The following is a 6,440-nucleotide window of genomic DNA, read 5'->3' as shown; positions in this document are numbered from 1 at the left end:
AAATTAAATTTTAAAAACTGTATTAATTATTAACTGAATTTCAAATATTATTCACTATAATAACACTCCAAACACATTACATATACGACTAATGTGATTATGACAATAAAATTACAAACACATTAAATCTGAGAAGCTTTGAGGAACGAAAACTATTCAAAATACTTTATTTCAGAAGCAAACATTACTCAAAATCTTTCTAATACATGGAGTTAAATGATTTATCATTGATTGACTACATATGTGGACACCTTCAGACTTATATGGATATATAATTGACTACATCATATCTGATAGTATGTGGATACCTTTGGGGTTATATGGAGCAATGCGATGTGTTGTCAACCCAAGGTTCAGCAGTAAATCATTTTGGATCCACCCATAAATTTGTTCACACCCTGTGTCGGCCAGGACAGTGAGATCAATAGCTTCCCTTCGATTGGCCATAAAATTCTGGCGATGAATAAGCTCCGAAAGTCTCTCTACGGCTTGCTCCAGTTGCTGTTGATGATACTCAAACAGGTTCTGTTTGACTTCCTTTTCTGCTGGTGTCAGTATATCTTTGAGTATTTCATCACCAAACACGTGAAATGCCAAGACATATGAATATGCGAGGACACGCCTTGATCTGACTAGCCTTTGCAGTGCATTTAGCAACCAACTATAGTCAGTAACACCAGATTCCTTGCTTCCAAAATCTAATATTTTCTGTTGTAATAATTCCCTCTGCTTTGCTTCAAGCTTCAAAGAATATTTATGTGCCTCCCATCTGGAGTAATAATGTGTGTACCTCTTCAAATCACGTTCTACCTTCTCAATATCCATCTCCTGATCTTCTTTATATCGACCACATCTGTGCCCAGCAATGCCTGTGGCGCCACCACACAACCAACAGAAGTATTGGCCACATAAGCAGGTCACCAAGTTGCAGCCACCATCTTTTGCGACGTTTTTCCCACAGTTGGGGCAGGACTTGGTATTAACTGCAATCCAATTTTGAGACTCAGACTCGTCATTGCATTTTTTATCCCAAAGCTCCCAAATCAAACAGGAGCAAGGAGAGTGTGGTTGAGCCAGACAATTGAAGCAAAACTGATGCCCGCAAGCGCACTGGATCTCACAGTAAACATCTCCTTCAACTCGAACTGCATTTCCACAATGGGGAACACTAGGGCACCACTTCACTCTGTCGTTGTCATCAATATAGGACTCAAATAGGAAGCGATCGAAGCGTTGGGCTGCTTCAGGGTCTCTGGCGGCGACTAGTTTTCTTATGATGTCTTCATCACAAATGACATTACATTCGGGATCCATGCACTTTATCCGCTTGCTTTGTCCCTCTCTTATCTGAGTAAGAAAGTGCTTCGTCCAGCAGACATTGCAGAAAGTGTGACCACAATCCATCATTGTGGTGTCCCCCTCCAAATCTTCCTCTGCGCACACAGCACAGATTCCAGTAACTACGGAATTTGTGGATTCCGGTCTATTTGCAACACCCGCTTGTGAAAAAAACCACTCAACATCTCTTTCGGTATATGCATCCAAGAGTCTTTGAAAATCCCAGCGATGATGAATTAAGAGTGTGCGAGCACGTTGCTCCTTTACAGCAAGGATTGCCATCACCTTATCTAAATCCCTTCTCTGTTCCGACAATAAATTTTGTTGAGAGATGAGGCGGATGGTCTGTGCAGGGACAGGCATGGAGGAAGAAGCCTCTAGATAGTGCTCATCACCGCTCATCAAATCCTCTAGATAGTGCTCATCACCGCTTATCAAATCCTCCTCATCTCCGCTTATGAAATCCTCCTCGCCGCTAATCAACAAGTCCGCCATGGCAAATCCTTTACGATTATGTGGTGACTGCTATCATGCAAGAAAAAAAAAGGGTTCAATATGAGAAGCGGGCGATTTCAAGGGGATTGATCCTATGCGACCCTAGATGGCCACATTTTTATAGCCATAAATGTAACTGACATTTCTTCTACCCGCCCACACCATTTTTTCTGGCACACCACACACCTCGTCAATGAAAACCGTTTCTGGGCACACCACATACCTCGTCAAGGTCTTATGGACCACATACCTCGTCAATGAAAACCGTTTCATACAATTTTTTTAAGTAGCCTTTTGTAATCATGGCAATTGGACAATTAATTTAATTTAATTTCGCAACGGTTTGTAACCTTATATATTACTTTTCTTGCACATTCGTAATGGAAACCTTTTAAGATTTAATGGTTGAGAGAGTGGTTTAATTTGACTTGGTGCAAGGGACTCATAGTTTGAGGAAAGTAGAGAAATATTTTAATCATAAAAATACCAAGATTACTCGATCATGTCAAGTCAGTTATATAAGCATTTATATCACAATAAAGAGTTGGTATTATTATAGTATTTTTTCCAAAAACAATTTCTGGATTTACATAAGTTATGGGGTTTTTATAAAAACAAAAGGTTTTTTTTTTTTAAACTAATTCAAGTGTGCCTTCAAAATGCACCAAAAAAATTTAAATATACACATTATAATGGGCGATGAGAAGGGGATTGATCATATGCGCTCTTTCTACCGACCCACGACTTGATGGTCATTCTCGCTATGCACAGATATTAAAGTCTGATCACATAAGTTGAGTAACCTCGTCAATGAAAATTGTTGAATATATTTTTTTGTTTATACCATTTTGTAATCATGGACCATTAATTTAATTTAATTCTGCAACTGTTTGTAACCTTATATGCTAGTTTTCCTGCACACTCCCAATGGAAACCTTTAAGATTTAATGGGCGACAAAGTAGTTTAATTTGACTTAGTGGGAGATCATTATGGTCTGAAGAAATCAAAAAATAAGAAAATTACCCAATTATTTATAATAAAGAGTCTGTATTATGGTATTTATTTTTCTAGTTATTTTTCTTTTAATGCACACTTTTTTCCATGAATAATTTTTCAAAAGACACTTTTTGAGTTCACTTAAGTTATCCTAATTTTTTATAAAATCAAAAGACTTTGAAAATAATCCATGTCTTCAAAACGCACCATTTTTTTAAATATATTTATTATAATAAATGTTTTTGGGTTTTGAACCCTAATTCAATTATTATAGCACATATTTAGATAAATATACAAGTATATCTAAGGTAGTGGAAAGGTACATTGGATCCTTTGATTTAGCATATTTGTATTTACGAAATATTAAAATTGTATTTTTTATTCTTTTAAATTACCCTTCAAGTCCGGAAACATTATTTTCTTGTTTTCTTTTGGGTTGAGCTTTTTATTTCTCACATTTAGTAATGAAGTAAAAGATTATTGGCAAAGATCTTCATTATTAAAGATCTTCATTATTAAGATGTAGAAGAAAATTGTGTGTATTGCATGCACCAAGTTATTAAGTTTATTTTATCTTTTTATATTATTGTTGTATGGAAAGACACACTCCAAACATTAAGTTATTAAGTATAGAAGAGATGTTGTAATGTCCTGTAAACATTTTGACTTGGTCAAATTACATAAAATAAAATAAAATTTTAAAAACATAAAATTAATAATTATAATTATTAATAACACATTTTGACTCCATCAAAATACATCAAAATAAAATATAAAATAAAATAAGTTAATTAATAATTATATTTATTCTTATGTTTATAATTTTAATTATAATTAACTATAATTAACTAGCTTAGATCTATTTTAACTCTCGATCTACCAAGCACTAACAGGATCAAATTTCTTTTCACATTGAAAGAGGTTCGCATCTTAATTGATTTGATCCCTCTGGATGCTTGGCAAATTTAGAATTAAGGTAGATCTAGACTACTTTACTTAATAAGAAGAAACTCTTTCTCTTTTTCTAATTAGATATATATGTAATTTAGTATGATATTATGCATTGAATTATGAATTTATTTCAAATTATACAATAAAAATTGTTGAATATGTTATTGTTCTAATTATTACATCAAATAAAAGCACGATGATTCAATTGAGTGATTTATAATCAACCTTCATATTCCCACTTGCACACATCAACCTAGATAGTAGTTTAATGAAGATTTCTTATTTGTTTAGGCATAGATTCTAAGTTTCTTGTCACTGTGATATTGTGGATTTATACCCTTTCTATGTGAAAGCAATTCCCATTAACACTTGGGACAAGAAAGTACATTCCCATATTATTATTGAAGGATATAGCATAAGAAAATACTTTCCCTTATCCCCTTGAAAATTAATAAAATTAATATATAGAAAAAGATACAATTATATAAATCATACATATAGATTTTCTTATTTGTTTTTAATATTTTTTTTCCTTTACTTATGACTACTGTGTAGTATATGTCATAGTTTAAAATTATGAAAGGAGATGTCTAGCAAAGTCACTCAAATAGCCTTTACAATTATATTAAATTTGAATTATGTGATGGATACATTATAACTAAAATTTCACTGTTAGTTGAACTCCTCTTCTGTGATGTTTCTTAATTAGATACTTAGTTTACACATCATATATACATGACTTGATAAATGTATCTCGTTATGTAATATGATAAGTAACCCATTTTAGATATGTTTCTTAAGTGACAATGATGTTGTGTTGACACATATGTCTAACTAGTAAAAGGAAATGTTTTATACTCACCATCCCATTTATGCTCATCTATATTAAGCATTTCCTATGATGATGCAAAAATCTAGTTTTTTTTATGAGTATTAATATTTCTTAATTAGTTTAGATAATATTAGTGCTTATTTGATGATGGATATCATGATTTTTCCTTGATGGCATGGCTCATACTGGTTGATATTTTCATGTTTTGAGTATTATTATTATACAAAGCATTGGAATTCTTATGATGATAACCACTTGTGAAAATTTAATATTATTTGTGAGAAGGTTTTTCAAATTAATCACATCATTAATTGGTGGTTGATGTTTTGAACCATCTAATGTGGTTTGTCTTCAGGATCTAATTTAATATTAGTGTATCCTTATTTTGATATGATCAAGGACGTGCACATTTTTAATGATGTGCTTATGTTTGAAGCCTCAAGAAGTGTGAAATCTAAAGTTTTGTTATGCATGTGATGGAGGAAGAAGCCTCTAGATAATGCTCATATCCTTTTATCTCCTCATTGCTTCTCATCAAATACTCCTTGCTACTTATCAAATCCTCCTCATCACCGCTTATCAAGTCCTCCTCGATGCTAATCAAAAACTCTGTTGACAAAAATATTTTATGATTCTATGGCCACTATCAAGCAAGAAGAATAAAAAAATTAATATGAGAAGGGGACTGATCATAAGCAACCCTAGATGGCCAAATTGGTGCATTTTATAGCGATAAATGTAACTAGATGCTTTTTCTATCCATCCCCATATTTTCAATCTTTCTATATATGCACAGATAGACGTTAAGGTCTTATGGACCACATAAGCAAAGTGACCTCATTAATGAAATCTATTCCATACATTTTTTGGTATCCTTTTGTAATCACGGGAGCTAAACATTAATATAATTTAATTTCATAACTCTTTCTAACCTGAAAAAATTAGTTTTCTTGCACATTCATAATTGACGCTTTTAAGATTTGATGGTTGATGGAGTAGCTTAATTTTACTTGGTGGGATGGATTCATGGTTTAAGGAAAGTGGAAAAATATCTTAATCACAAAAATATGAAAATTACTTGATCATGCCAAGTTAGTTATATTAGTATTTATAGCAAAAATAGAGTTAGTATTATAATATCTTTTCCAACATTAATATGGAGTTCCTTTCTTTCATGTAGGCTTCTTTTTTATGAACAATTCTTAAAAAAAACTATTTTTGACTTTACATAAGTTATTGGGATTATCATAAAATTAAAACAATTCTTTTAAAGCAATTTATGTATCCCTTCAAATGCACTAAAAAAATTAAATATACACATTATAAGTGATTTTTTGTGGGGTTTGAACCATAATCTAATTATTATAGTTTGTATTCTCATATCATCAACAAATTATTCAGAGTATAAAAGCATGTCTAGGGTGTTGTAAAGGTACATTGGATCCCTTGAGTTAGCATACTTATACTTACAAAAATATTGAAATTTCATTTCATTATTATTTTAATCACTCTTCGAGTAAGGAAACATGATTTTCTTACTTTTCTTTGAGTTGAGCCCCTTATGTCCCTCATAAGCAAAATGCTATTTGTAGAGATCTTCAATACTCCAGACGTGGAGGACAATTTCATGTGGTGCACGCACCAAGTTACTAGGCTCATTTTATCCTTTTGTACTACTATTTACTCAATTAAAAGGAACTCTTTCCCTTCTTCCAATTCAATATTTTTGTAATTTAGTATGTTGTTATATAAGCATTGAATCATGATTTTTTTTCAAGTTATAAAATCAAGTTTTGTTGAATATGCTATTGTTCTAATTCTAACATA

At 32.2% G+C, this 6,440-nt stretch overlaps 1 pseudogene; it reads right to left on the bottom strand.

Moving 5' to 3' along the window:
• Positions 1-279: 279 nt before the first annotated feature.
• Positions 280-1,833, bottom strand: LOC149190783 (putative E3 ubiquitin-protein ligase ARI1 pseudogene; annotated as a pseudogene).
• Between the last annotated feature and the right edge of the window lie 4,607 nt (positions 1,834-6,440).

The sequence above is a fragment of the Pinus tabuliformis genome, chromosome 3_1 (genome assembly GCF_031772625.1).
Source record: "Pinus tabuliformis cultivar Carrire ecotype Pingquan chromosome 3_1, CPIR1, whole genome shotgun sequence".
In the NCBI taxonomy this organism is placed as follows: domain Eukaryota; kingdom Viridiplantae; phylum Streptophyta; class Pinopsida; order Pinales; family Pinaceae; genus Pinus; species Pinus tabuliformis.
This window is presented reverse-complemented; position numbering and strand designations above follow the sequence as displayed.